Below are 16,377 nucleotides of genomic sequence, written 5' to 3' on the forward strand. Positions count from 1 at the left end.
CGCGATTAGTGGGTTGCGGTCATTGAACCCTGACCAATTTTTAAACCGGACAACTGCATGACAAGCGGCGATTTTGAGATGCGCTTCTGTCAGGAGTGGACCGAATATGTAGTTGAATTGTGTGCATATTGATTTCGTTCGTACGCGATTAATTTTTAATATTTTTCAATGCGTACGCCTAGGTAATAATATGTAGATTACTTGGATTAGGGAAAAAAATTTGTTATTAAATAGGTATTAATTAATAATAGATATATTTTCTTATATCGAAGTAGGTATAGGGAAGTGGCGCTTCCCTCGCTTCCATGGACCGCACGCCTCTGATCTGTAATGATAAGTTGCTAGACAACTCTCAAAATTTAGAACTGGACATAGAACTGGAGTATCGAAATGAAGAATTTGTGGAACCTATTTGACAGAGGAAATGAAATTGTTTATAAAAATACTCAAAAAAAATAAAACTCCAGGCAGCTAATATATCCCAGCAGAATTATTTAACCATGGGGAGCGCAGATCGTCAAAGTGATAGAAAAATAGTTTGTACTTTGGTTGTAATTTGGTCTGAGGAGTGAATGCTTTAGAAATTAAACTTATTTTTAATATTCCCACTTTACAAAATTGGAACCAACTAGAATGTAGTAGAAACCGCGAAATAACTCTCCCAAATACAGCACACAAGTTATTGTCAAACATCTTGCATGAGAGATGGAAGCTTCATACCAAAGCGTTCTTCCGAAGCAAATGTTGATGCATATCTAATTGTCAATGACAGGACGTGTAGCTTATCTACTAAAAATTTACAGTATATAAAAGCCTCATTAGATCTAAAATCGATTATGGCTCAATAGTTTATAGATCTACCAGCCAATCAGTTTTAAAAGAGTTGCAAACAATCCAAAATGATGCTGTAAAAATAGCCTTTGGAGCTTTTTGTATAACACCCACAGATAGCTTAATATGTCTAGCACAGCGATACTCAACCTTTTTCTTTCCTGGGCCACATAGTAGCTATTGCCACAGCTTGCGGGCCGCAATCAAGATGAAGTAGTATAAAGGGTCTTTCATTGGGAAACGCAAATACTTGAATGGTGAATAGAGGTAAATTAGGCGGTTCTAGACATACAATAGTTATTTTCCTAACAAGTGCAGAAAGTCATTCTTTTCCGCACGCGACTGCAGTTTGCCGAACGACGCGAAGCAGTAGTTCGGCAAGCAGTCGAGTGCGGAAAAGAGACTTTCTGCAAGAGTTAGAAACAATATTTTTTCTAAGAGTATTTAAAAAATTACCAAATCTTAATCAATTAATTTAATTAATATTAAAATACATACACAAATTAATTCGTTGACAAGGTTGTCAAAACCAAACTTTCAATATAATTAGTTAGCATGACGACGATCTTGGTTTCCATGACGATGATTCAAAACGACTGTTATTGTCTACCGATTTGACTTTCAAATATTATGTCAAAATAATTTTATTTCATCGAATTGTCGCATTAATTTCATTAAAACAGGAACACAATAAAATATATTTGAAATAAATTAGTAAATAATATCTAAATATTAGTTTATTGCATGTATTATAATTAAGGCCATATTAACATCTCTAAATTAACACGCGTGCGGAAAAGTAAAAACCGCGTGCGGAAAAGTAAAAACCGCGTGCGGAAAAGTAATACACGTGCGGAAAAGTAACACGCGTGCGGAAAAGTAAAACTTTCTAAACTAAAATGCGTACGCGAAAGTAGACATTTTTGCACGCTCGTAGAAAAAATTTATTGCTCCATCGACTTTATAACCGAGTTACAGGGTGTTTTATCGATTTTGCCCATAACTTTAGAACCACCTTATATATTGTTTTGATATTTGGTACACATAGGTATGTCACATTTAGAACCCCAATCACCCAACTACTAATCACAAGAAAAATCCAGGTCCGGAGTAAACAAAATTATAATTCCATTGTGACCTTGAATCAACATCCTGTATATTGAAATTTTTAAAACCAGTTTGCACATTATTTGAAAAGAGCTTTAATGGAGCTTCTATTTTTTGCGCAGACAATTCAATGATTTTAATTTTGAAATTATGTCGAAATTTTTAAGAACTTGAACTTTCAAAAGAAAAATTTCGATATATGTAATTTCAAAATCAATGTCATTAAATTATCTGCGCAAGAAATTGAAGCGAGCAATTCAACTTAGCTTTAGTGCCCTTTTCAAAATAATGTGCAGACGAATTTTGAAAATTTTAATATACAGGGTGTTGTTTCAAGGTCACAATTATTTTAAATTTTTTTTTGTTAATCCCGACCTAAATTTTTCTTGTGATTACTAAATGGGTCGTTGCAATGTAGTAAATAAGTATTGATTATTTTAATATTTTAATATTGATATCTTTAATAATTTATTATTAAAAGTTAATAATACCTTGCTTTTTAATCAGAGTTCTAAAAATGGCAATATAATTTAAAATTAAAGTCATTAAATTGTCTGCCTCACACCCAAACAAGCCTCAAACATATCGGCATTAAATAATTTGAAAAACACGTGAAATTTGACAAATAATTTGATCACAGAGCCGTTTAGTTAGCCTTCGGGCCACATAAAAAACTCTAGAGGGCCGCATGCGGCCCGCGGGCCGCAGGTTGAGTATCACTGGTCTAGCAGGAGAAATGCTTTTGGAGTTAAGAAGATAATATCTAAGCCTAGGCATACGCCGCAAATGTGTCAGCAAATAGTGAAAATCCCGTTAGAGATAATGTCTTTGCTTCTCATTTTCACACAATATACCTTCAAAAGAAAAGATCTAAACCCCCTTTCTATGAAAGACTTAACAGATACATGATCAGCAATAATATAGTCTTTCCTACGTTATACCAAACCAACCTCTTAACCACTCCCCCTTGGATTGTCAGAAAACCCTTCCTAGACATGAGTATAACAAAGACTGGTAATCAACTTAATGCGTCCTCTATGGTTAAACAATTTTATAGTAATATTGATAAGTACCAGAATTATCAACTTGTATAGACGCATCCAAATCAGGAAGAGGAGTTGGATGTGCTTTCGTACACAATGACTATACTGCTTCATACAAAATCTCAAAATTAAGCACAGTATATACAGGAGAACTATCCGCAATCTACAAAGCACTAGATTATGCCATAAATGCTAACATAGACAGATGCCTAATAATAACAGATTCTTTAAGTTGTATTAGCAGCTTAGGCACCATTTACCAACCCATCCTTTGTTGCGATTGATAAAGAACCATTTATGCCAACTTTCAGCAAAAGAATGCCATAGTAAAGTTTATGTGGATTCCGTCGCATATAGGTATACATGATAATGGAAGAGTAGATGCTGTTGCCAAATCTTCAGTTAACAGAAACTACATATAAAAAAGATTTACATCACTGGATTAACTCCACACTAAGTGAACGGTGGCTTCAAACATGGAATCAATCATCAATCTCAACAAAAGTTGCGTCACATAAAAACAACAGTTAGAAGATGGAGGAGTAAGTGTACCAACAGGAAAGACCAGACTATATTAGACAGACTGAGATTAGGACATACACGCCTAACACATGAATACCATATTACGGGAAGTGTTAATCCAATGTGCGGTAAGTGTTTTAATGGCTAAGTGTACAACATAATATACTCTTCGAATGTCCGGCATATGCTAATGAAAGAAAAAAGTGTAACATACTGATAACTAGTAAAATTTCCGGGAAGATTCAAACCCCGGAAAGTTTCACGGAAACTCTCCGGGAATATTGGAAATTTTCGGAATATTGCATTTTTACTATAATAAATTATATAAATCAGTAGTTAGCTTTATTTATTGTTGTGGTATTACGGCTACAGAAAAAATCTGTTAAAAATTAAATGTTCTAAAATACTAAAAATTTATTTAACTAATTTAAAAAAATACTCTGAATATTTGTTATTAGTCATTATAATTTAAAAATAAAAAAATTATTTTATTTAAAAAAAGTATTAAAATGCAGCTATACACTGCATAGCTAATATGCTCTTCACCAGTGAGGCTTTGTCCTGTTAAACAAGAATCAAGTAAGTTTGCAGCATAGTCACTGCCATTTTTTTCTAATTTAGATAAGCATTCCTTTTCCTCAGACTTACTGATTGGAAGTAATGGAATATTCTAGGTAAAAATATTTTCTGTATCCTTAAATGCCTCGTCAACCTGGGATATTTTAAACATATTGCCTTCCAATAAAGCACCTAATCCATTTCACAATTGGTGTTAGAACAACTGCTAGTTTTTGCAACTTTATCCAAAATATTTCATCATTCAGACAGTTCTGTTTAAAATTCCCTGAATTTTTTAAATTATCTCCCTCTATGACCATAAGTATCAGTAAAGCACTTTTAGACGCAATAATGTTATTTATACAATTAAGGATTGAACCCCATCTAGTTTTACAAGAAGTTTATGAATTTGGGAAATTGATGATTTGGGAAATCATGATTTGCAAAGTTTATACATTGTAAATCATAATTCGGGAATACTCCTCTTGACATTCAACGTATCTTAGTTTGTTTATTTCTAGTGCATCTTTATTGTGATTTTAGTATAGTTTAGGCATTTTTAGTATAAAAATAATGAAGAATTGACGGTAATGATCAAAACAATGTTCCACATGGCAGTGGTATAGGTTCGCCGGCCATTTGAATTAAATAGCACTACTTCCATGTCAATTCAAATTACGTCACTGACTCTTATGTCCAAAAGGCTCTTGGATATATTCTCAAAAATTCTCGGAAATATTATGGAAAGTTCTCGGAAACATTCTTGAAAATTCTCGGAAATATTCTCGAGAATTTTCCATTGAAAGTTTCCGGGAATATTCGCGGTCAGGAGAATATTTCCATTTTTTATAGGCGAATATTCTCGGAAACTTTCCAATGTTCGCGAATATCCGCTTGGAAATATTCTCGACTCACATCACTACTGATAACGCCACGTGAGTGTTTAGAAGAAAACTGTGACTTTTCATCAGTTTTAGGTTTTGTGAAATCAATAAGACTATACAACCAAATATAAACATCAATGCTGGTAAAAATAAATGCGTAAGATTCTTGAATGGGAAAATCAATGTAATTAAAATCTATGTAGGTAATAATCTATGCATATGACAATCTATGTATATCAATGATTATTTCATTCATAGGAGATTCTGACCAATAGAAAGCTACAGAAATCTGAATTAAATCGATAATTTTTGATAATCTCCCGTCGTTAAGTATATTACGTCAGATGCCCTTCGTTGCTACGAAAAAATACATTCAGTGACATTAATGACAATTAATGTTTTAAATTTTATAAAAGTGATGACTTTCAATCGTCAAATATTTATAAAAACTGTGTTTAATGGTACTTACATAAATAAATTATAATAAAATTTTGGTCTTGAACAGTTTTATTCATGAAATAATCGCAACAAATTGCACTCGACCTCTGAAATTAATATAGAATTTCAGAGCTCTTGTGCAATTACTACTGACAATTTATTTATCTATCAACAATTATAAACAAAAACATTTGTAATACCAAGCGGCACTAATAACCACATAGGTTGATGCGTCTTAAATGTAAATAAAAAAAGGTGCCGGGCCTGGGCCTAGATTCCGTGCACTGTAGATATCTACAGTCGCTTTCTATCGATGGCAATTGTCATGAAAATATTTGAATTTTTAGTTTTAATTCAAATATTTTCTTGTTAAACTAAGTGTCACTTCAGCATCAATTAGAGTATAACCTAGCAAAACTAGAAAATAATTCAATTAAAGCTAAATATTCAAATATTTTCATGACAATTGACATCGATAGAAAGCGACTGTAGATATCTACAGTGCACGAAATCCGGGCCCTGGAGATCGAAGGACTTTAACAAGCAAAATCGGTGTAAACAAGAAGGTAAATAGATGGCGTAACATAGGATGCTGTGAAGATCGGTGTTGCCAACTGGAAAATCCCAGCAATAGACAGAGCGGAATGGTGCATAAAGTTTGAGATTGTCGAGAACCTTTAAGGACCGTAGTACCATACGATGATGAATCGATTACTATTATTATATTCAATGAAAAATAACTACAAACAAAATAAAGATTAGAGATTAGAGTTCATCCAGGAGCAGAGTGGGGATCTATTATAAGTTTCCAATATTTTTGAGATTTTTGTTGTATTTATGCTTATCTCATTCTGTACCCTAGTGTGTCTACTTTTCGTACCCCAGATTATTTTCATTGTATCTGATCAAGTTTTGTTCTCGCATATGTTACATAATATAAAACTTTTGCTAAATGAGTTTTGTATTTATTAGTTATCAATTTGATACAGTGTAGTCTTCTTTGGCCTCTGGCATAGAAACCGAAACGTCAAATAAAGTGTTTCGAACAAATTAAAATAAATTTTGTTTAATTCAAAGTATTTAATAATAATGATTATCTATTAAAAAACTTTAACAAGAAAATAGTTACAAAGTAATACTATTTTTTTTTCTATTTTATAAGCTATAAAGAAAATACAATATTTTTGATATTGTTTTATTAAATAATAAAAATATTTTAGTATTTTGCTAAGATTTAAAATCTGAAAATTTCCCCATTTAATATATATATTATTTTTAAAATATGCAATATAAAACGGATATATTTTCAAAGCTTAAAAGAAACAGACTGTTTAATATTCCAGTCATAAAATTTCCAACGGTTATATAGTACGAGATATTTCAATGATAAGAGAGAACGCAGCTTGTACATGATTTATGTCGGCTTCCAGATTTGCAGAAAGCTGACAGAGCTGCAAGCAGGGCTGTTGCCTGCTGCTGGTGCTGTGCCACGCACTGTGACACTTTAAGCCTCTCTGATGCAAATTGCACAAATTGTCATTGTTTCCCTTGATATATAGATGTATAACGGGCGACGCGTAATGGCGCTGATTTACCGAATGACACTCAGAAATGGGAGAGAACATGTTATGATCCGTGCAAAATATTGACCGATATTTATTTTAATCGAATATATTCATAAACTGTTGAACTATTATACCTATTTAAACACAATGAAGCTTAAAATAGGACAAAACCTCCCAATTTTTACAGAATGGATCGATTTGCTTGAAAATTTGAGAATAAGTAGTGGATAGTCCCAGGGTCAAAATCTATGTGATGCCAAAAGGCGCTTTTACCATGGGGGTGGTTCCCACCCCATCTCGCGGGTGAAAATTTTTTATTATATTTTGACTGCAAAAGCTGGTAAAAACATTCATTATAAGCAAAACGTTCTATACATTTTTTTGATAAAATTAATAGTTTTCGATTTACACACACCCAAACTTATATGGAATCACCTGATATTTCTTATTATTTCGGGCGAATTTAAAAAAACGAACACACGAAGTCAAACAATATTTATTTTAAAGCAATCTAATAACAAATACATAACAATTAAATAAAACAATAACTTATTTAACAAACAAATTTAAAGTAGTTGTCTTAAAGTCAATAGCATACAAAATTTCAATGTAAAACCAATAATGTTTAACTTGTTTTTATTTATTTTTTTTTGTATTTTGTGGTAGTCATTGTTATCACCTGTAGTCCTTATGCAAGCTTCAGTTTGCGTGGGCACGCTCCTAATCAAATTATCAACATTTTGTTGTGGTAGGTTGCTCCATCCTTTAAAAGCAGCTTGTACTAGCCGTGCGGTGTTTTGTGGATTATCCCGGCAAGCTCTAATTTTTCTTTTAAGCATATCCCACAAATACTCTATAGGATTAAGCTCGGGTGAGCAAGCAGGCCACTCCAAGCAAGGGATACCTTCTGCTTCAATGATGCCTGTAGTCACTATAATGGTATGTAGAGGTCCATTATCATGCAATAAAATTAAATTTTCTCCTGTTGCGCCTCTCCAGAGCCTGACTACAGGTTATCAACATTGTGAGCAGTTAAAGTTGATTGGATGAAAATTAAAGGAGTTTTTTTACGGATCACAAATCCTCTCCAGAACATTACACTTCCCCTTGTATATTTGTGAACAGATCTGACAGTTTTTATTCTTGCTTGTCTTCCTCAACCTCTAACTACACGATTTCGTGGGTCATCTGATTTTCCATCTGATTACATTAAATTCTGACTGTTTTTGAAAATAGCACATTTTGTCAATTCCCAATGTTCCAGTTTTGGTGATGAAGACACCAATTTAGGCGATCAATCTTGTGCTGCGTCGATAACTCGGGAACCCATAACTGTCACCTGCTGTATACTTCTTGGTACGAACTCTTCTTCTTATCCTTTCAACTGAAACAGTTACACATGTAGCTTCCAAAAGCTGCCTTTGGAGCTGCAGGTGAGAAATGGTTGGGTGTCTTCCAGCTGATTGGACAATTAAACGATCGTGGAGAGCCGTTATTACTTTTAGCGACTTTCCCTTGCTTTATTTTTGAGCTTTCCTAGTTTCTGTTACCTAGCATATATTTTGGACAGAACGGCCTGTATTACGCCTAGCTCTGCAGCTATATCCATCTGGGAACATTACTTTCTCCACAAGACCAATAATATCTCCTCGTTGTTAGTTCTATAACCCCACATGAGGCATATTTTAGTTTTTGGACGCAAAAGTTAGTTTATTTATTTTCGTCCAACTTGCAACTCAAGCAAATAATCTATACCGTACCGGGCTGTACTATCCGATTGTCTTGTATATTTGTTTATTTTCAATAAAAACCTTTAATCTTCGCAACAATAACAAGTTTTTTCAAAATAAATAAATATTACTTTGAAATACATGGTGATTCCATATAAGTTTGTTATTTTTTTTAACTTTACTTAATAAAAATGAACCTTTTGAAAAAATAAACAAACTGTTTTTTTTTATTTTCTTTAAAACCAATAGTAATCGATATATAGGTTATTATACATATGATAGCTCTTCTTCGTCAAATGCTAAATTGTAGCTTCAAGGTCAAAAGACGGGAAAACTATGCATTTTTCGAGGATAACTTGTTCAAACTAATTTAAAGTGTTTAAAAATATTTATCTCCAGAAATAAACAAAAAGTCTCCAGCTCAAAAATGAAGTGACTTATAATGAAAAGAATGTCAGTCCCTATTTTTTGTTTCAGCAAAAAGTGATCGGACCTAAACTCGAACAACCCCCTAATCACCACCCTAATTAAAATTAGTAATTGACCTGATTTGGTCTTCTTTATTTATATATTTTTAATAGGTCCTAGATGTTTTATCGGCTTAGAATGATTAGTTTAAAAATAGTAAAATGGAGTTAAAAGCTAATAACGAGTTTTTGTAGTTTGGCAAAAAATGCCTTTTTCTTCAGAATAGAAAAATTGGCGTCAGAGATACGAAAAAATATTTAAATATGAAATAAGTAGTCTATTTAATTCCCAAGATCATGGTTTAAACAAATTTTTTGTACGGCAATAATTGAGTTAGCTATTGACAATTAAATCTTGTAATAACCTGCAAAGACCACCTTTACCAACACTTTCAATGTCACCTCGTTTTGTGACTGTAGATTTTAAAAGGATTTAATATAAATAGCCTTATAGTTCTTGTAAAAACCTACAAAATTATTTTTTAACAAACTTTCTAAGATAAAAATTTAAAAAGTTACGGTTAAAAAATCCCTATATTTTTTGAAAAAAAAAGTAGAAATTCAATTGCAGGCATAATAATGTAAGTTATCGGTGTTTTTAGTCATTGGTCTTATTTATTCTTCTTTATTTATGTATTATTATTAGATTCTTAGAAGTTTGGCTCGCTTAGTTAGTCAAGATTAGACTAGATTAGTTTTTAAAAAACTGGAGTTTAAAGCAAATAACAAATTTTTGTAATGTGGTAAAAATTCTCCTTCTTTTCAGAACAGAAAGATTAGTATCAGGGATACAAAAAAATATTTAAATATGAAATTGTAGGTTATTTAATTCCAAAGAAATAGGTTTGAAAAAAAAATTCTACGGCAAAAATTGAGTGAATCCTAAATGAGTATACGATCGCAAAACATTGATTTTGTAGATATAAAATCAACACTTTCGATAGCGAATAAATCGAAAACTATTAGTTTTATCAAAAACAATGTATAAAACATTTTTGGCTTAGAATGAATGTTTTTATCAACTTTTGCGGTCAAAATATAATAAAACATTTCCACCCCCGAGATGGGGTTGCAACCACCCCCATGGTAAAAGCGCCTATCGGCATCATATAGATTTTGATCCTTGGACTATCCACTACTTATTCTCAAATTTTCAAGCAATTCGATCCATTCTGTAAAAATTGCGAGGTGAAAAGCTTCGGTTCCTGGACTATAACTGTTTATATTTGTTTTGTTATATCGCTTTCATATATTATTTATGTTTCTCTTTACATACTGTTTTTCATCATCATAATGGTGGCTCGACAATTCGTTGTGGATCTTGGCCTGCTCGCAAAGAATTCGCCACTCCTGTCGTTTCCTGGCAACTTCCCTCAATCTTCTGACCCCTAGAATCTTTAGGTCTTCTTCCACATCATCAATCTATCTTTTTCGTGGTCGTCCTCTACTGTGCCCTCTGGTTTTGAAAAAGTTAATTTCTTAGTGTATTCGTGATGTGGCATTCTAGCAATGTGTCCAGCCCATCTACGTCTCCGAATTTCTACACTTTAACGAATTTCACAATATCTGGATCGGTGTATAACTGATACAGTTCAAAGTTGTATCTTCGACGCCATAGCCAATTTTTATTGATGGTCTCAAAAATCTTTCTAAATGGAATATTGAAAATATACATGAAATTTCCAATGAATTGTTTTAATACCCAACATAATATTTTTCTGAATGAGCTGCCACTGAGCACTGAATAAAAGAAATGCTTGCAAAACTTCAAATAAGATTTCTCAAAAAAAGCTTGACTAAAATGAGGATATTACGTAAAATGATGTCCAGTTTGAGAAAAAAGATAAATCCTTATAGAAAAAACATATAATTGTTAGAGAAGCGATAAAATTAGTGTATAACTTTATAAAGGGACTATGATAAATCGTATCTAATTTAGCCTGAAAGTTGTAGTTATCTTAATAAACAGTAGGATTTCTTCATAAAATAGTTACTTCATAAAATAGGTATAATATAACATATCGAGTTCAAACAAAATCACAATATTATCTATTAAAATAGTCCTAGCCTAAATAACCTGATAATTTATAAATTAAGTTTTTTAAAATATCGTTATTTAAAACCTACAAAGGACTATTACTTTTAAAACACAAAAAATCTGCATGTAAAACGTATTGTAGAACAAGTTGACTACAGTCAAATTTTTGTACTTTTTGCAGAACGGTTGCCATACATATCCGTCCTCATCACTTGCTAGACACTGTCTCATTCTCGTGAATAGAGATGGGGTTAGGAAAATACTATTTGCTTCGATCTGTTACTGTCAACTTTAAAACCCTTAACTACTATAAGTCAAAAGTAATTACATAAATATTATAAGTGGGTCTAGAAGACCCACTTTTTTGTATAGAGAAAACAAACAAGTTTTTTTGATAATTTTTTTATTTATAAACTAAGATTACAAAATGAAGTAACATAAGTGGTTTAAACACAAATTGATGTTATTCTTAGCATTATTTGCTTACTTGAACACAACATTGTAAACATACAGGCATATTACACTCTGCGCAAACATAGTTCGTTTTTCTGTCTTTCTTGGCCAAACAGAGATGACATCTTTTTTTTATTCGATTTCCATTTGCCCAAGGAGGCTCAGAAATACTTAAAAATTTAGTGCCAAGAATATCTGCCGCAATAGCTCGAAGCTGTTGGGGCACATTGGAGTTATATATTATTTTTCTCTTCATGTGTGTAATGTAAAAGCTTTGTGCTAATTGTCTTTGTTTCCTTTACTTACCAACTGATATAACACTTTGGCGTTAACACCTGCAATATTAAGAACATCAAAAAATACTGCCATTAGCCATCTTTGTGATCTTAGAGCTACAGAATAATTGGCTACAAGCTTAGAGAAGGACAGAAATAATGAAGAAAATACATATTATATTACTTAAAAAAAAACGACGAAAACCAATTTTCAAATAAAATAAATTAGGATATACTAAATAAACGTGATATAAATTAATATTTACCTTAGACACAATAATTATGTAAAAATCACGTAATTGCTATAAGTGGGTCTAATACACCCAACTATGTCTATTAGGGTAAGAACATAACAAGTAGGTCGAGGTGGAGGTGTAGGCGGCGGTGGATGCTACTAGTTAAGTCGCGGTAGATTTCGACATCACATAGCAAGGAGGTCACCTGTGCTGTCAGTCAAGCTAGAACCACTATCAAGTGAAGCAGTTTAATGAAATTTGAAGAAATTCAAAAATAAACTGAATAAAAAAAGGGATTATATAAAAAGTACCAACTCAGATAGCGCAGGTCATGACAACTTGGCTTCGAACGGAACAATTACAGGAAAGCATCCTTGTAGGCCGCGAAGTAGACATCCATGTAAAACAAACTCATTTTATTTTTAAAAGCATCGATGTAAACCTCCTGGATGGTATCGCGCTAAACCTCCACCGCGACTTACCTGCTCTTTTCGCTTCCATTCATTACAATGTGTTTGTTTTACATGAATGTCAACATCGACCGCGACCGACACCTACACCTCCACCTCGACCTACTTGTTCTATTCTTACCCTAAAAGTCGCTAGTTCCAAACATAAGTTATGCACTCTTCACATTCGTATTTCAGACAAAATAAGCGGAGAATAGACGGAGCCGCAGTCAAAAATTACTTAAGGTGGGAGAAGTGCGTGGTGGCCGGAAGCTCTCTGCGTCTGACAGACCCAGATTATAGTAGCTGAGGGTAATGAAAATTATTTATAATTTGTATTTATGACAAAGTATCCCGCACAAACCATATGGAAATTAGGTCCCAGTGGATTTAGTTCATATTTTGGAAAAATACTCTTTGAAGCATCCTGATAAAAATTTCTCATGCTCAGATCTCGATCTGAAGAAGGATTTTCAAGGTATAGAGGCACAAACTCGGAAAATTATAAAATTTACCGGGTATTCCAATTTCCGGAGTTACCGGTTATCTGGCAACACGTAGAGGTTAGGATCAAAGAAGAGTACTGGTAGTCTTGGACGTTTTCCTGGCTATCCAATAGCGACCTTTGCTTTCACCATCAAGGTCATGCCAAAGTCACGCATTCTTATTCGAGATGTTTCTAAATGCAACAATGAATAACATGGATATATCTACGTTTGAATATAACCTTGAAAATCATGGTCAAGGTTATTGGATTATAGATTCCAAAATAATCTAATAGAAGTTTGAGATTTTTCCACAGCTTAACGACACCGACCCTGAGTTTGACTTCGATTGACATTCTTCGATAGATCTGACAGATACGATCGTATCAAGGTTATGAATTGTTATTCAAAATGATCCATATTTTTGACTCTGAGATCTTAAACATAAAGGTGAATATTCCTTCAAGTGTAGCGATTCTCAATTATGTCATTTTCGTAAATCAACGTTGATTTACCTAATATCAAACCTTAATGTTATTTTTCTTTTAGATAACGTATTATTTCCTACCTGTGGTTTATTTAAATTGAATTTTTAGGTTTCAGTCATACGTATAAGATATGCACCATGGTAAAATAATTATTAGATAATCGGTTTCGCTGTTACCTTACCTTAACTGGTCGTGTAAAACAATAACGAATATAAATATTGACACAAACTTGAAGATGTTACTTTGATCCTAACCTCTATAAGCTATCTTTTGTACGTCCTTTATACCGTTTTCAAAGTCAAAAATATGGCACCTTGTGAATAAAAATTCATGACCTTGATACTATTAAGAATGTCATGATCAAGGTCAAATTCAAGGTCGGTATCGTTAAGCCGTGGAAAAATCTCAAACTTCTATTACATTACTTTGGAATCTGTATCACAATAAACTTGACCAAGATTTTCAAGGTCATATTCAAACGTAGATATATCCGTTCTATTCATTGTTGCAGTTAGAAACATGGGTTCCCGCTCAAGGTCAAGGTCAACGTAAATGTCGTTATTGGATAGCCAGGAAAAAGTCCTAGACTACTACTACTTTTCTTTGATCCTAACCTGTACATGTTACCAGATAACCAGTAACTTCGGAAATTGCAATCCCCGGTAAATCTTATAATTTTCCGAGTTTGTGCCTCTATATCTTGAAAATCCCCCATCAGATCGAGATCTGCATCAGTATGCTTCAAAGAGTATTTTCCCAAAGTTTGTACTAAATCTACTGGGACCTAATTTCCATAAGGTTAGTGCGGGGTACTTTTCATACAAAAAAAAATTATGTGATTTAGTCTTTATTAGGCGAGTATGCTGAATTATTACCTTATATTATATTAACAGACTAAGCGGAGTGTCCAGGGATATTGCATACGGATAAATTGGTACTCAATGAAATAGACGCTGTCTAAGGAAAAGAAATATGGGTTAATGTCTTTGTATATTATAGAACGGGCATCTGGCAAAACTTTACACAACACAGTAATAACAGAACGGAATAAAAGATAACGTATTGCATCCTAGTAGACGGTAGAGGTACTTTTGACACGAATGGTAGAAATTAGAATGGAGCAAGGCACCTTCTTGTGGTGTAGGAGACGGAATAGCAGGGATAAAGCAAGGGATACATTTCCCGGTAAATCTACCTAAGAATTTTACAATTTTCTGGACAGAAATAACGGCAACCCGTCACTGCGTGAAAGAAATAGTAAGACAAAAAAGAACGTACCGTTCAAATGCCAGCTTCACAAATAGCCAGGCAGCGCTTAAGGCACTCAATTGTAAGCTAGTATATGTGGATGCCTCAATAAAGGCACTAGGAGACCGGAGAAAGTTTACGGTAGCCTGGGTACCGGGGCACGGGAGTCATCATGGTAATAAAAAAGCAGATGAAATGGCCAAACAAGGCTCATTGTTATTTCTTGAACCGTAACCCATCTGCGGCGTAGCAAAGTCAGTACGGTTACAGGGAAGTAGGTAGCTCATAGGCCTATGAAATGGCGGAGGAATACACCAGGGCAAAGGCTGACACAACAGTTAATTACAGAAAATTCGCCAAAATTTACGGCAGAATTAATAAACAAAGACAAAAAAATAGTCAAGTGATAGTAGGTCTGCTAACAGAGTCTGATGACAGGGTAAAAAAAATTAAGATATAGTGAGTATAGAGTCTATATTAATAATTTAAATCAGTTATTTCAATACAAAATGTAAATTTGACCTGTTTATATCAAAAATACAAAAAAAATTTAAAACATAAAGTGCCAGATGATGACACCCCAATTCGACTTTAGAGCTATAAGTTCAGAATGACACTAAATAGCCACTTTAAACGCTAACACATATATACTATATAGTATTATAGAAAGCTACTATGACGCACAGCTCGCTTACCAAACTTGAAATACCAAATATTTGATAAAAATATGTTATGGGGTGCTGGTAGATCCCCACGTGGCAGGTGCCGGGTTAAGCGTATGTCACCTAGAAGAAGAAACAACGGCAGACCACATATTATGTTGGTGTTACAGCCTGGTAACTGAGCGGTTTTTTACACTAGTTGAAGATTATGTCACCTAGAATAAGAAACAACAGGGACATTTTATGATAGTGTCATAGCCTGGCAACTGCGCTGTTCTTTGCATTAGATGAAGCAAAGCCACTAACAAGGGGCTACATGGAAGGTTCTGTTTTGAAGTTGTTAAACTTTTAGACAGGTTGGGGCTAGAGAATATAATCTAGGGCTAGAGGAGCACAACAGAGCTGAAAAGGTCGAAGTGAGTTATGCCAAAAGCCATGTTATTGACTCTAAACCGTCTTTATCTCGACTAGAGAAGTTGTACGTAAGAGGAAATTGGATCTTCACTTATGTGGATCCTAACAGCAATTGCACAAACTTCATAATAGCAGTCGAAGAATATATCGACCACCGATGATTGTATAATTGCAATGAGAAAGTTTAAAAACATCAACCATCTAATAATTAAAAGAGAGGAAGCTTTAGATTTAATTCTATTTAGGGGCCACCACTATCAGTTGATATAAGTTTATTCTTTTTAGAGTCATTAAAACTGCAAGTGATGTACCCTGAAGCGAACTAAGTTTTCTCTTTCTGAAATAATGAATTAATTCCATACTTTTGGATTAACCCAACGAAATAAAAGAAAAAATCGCAGAAAAAAGAAGGCTAAGAAAAATATGGCAAAGAACCCGCTCACCCCAGGATAAAAATAGATTAAACCAAGCTACAGCGCGACTA

The sequence above is a fragment of the Diabrotica virgifera genome, chromosome 4, assembly GCF_917563875.1.
Source record: "Diabrotica virgifera virgifera chromosome 4, PGI_DIABVI_V3a".
Lineage (NCBI taxonomy): Eukaryota > Metazoa > Arthropoda > Insecta > Coleoptera > Chrysomelidae > Diabrotica > Diabrotica virgifera.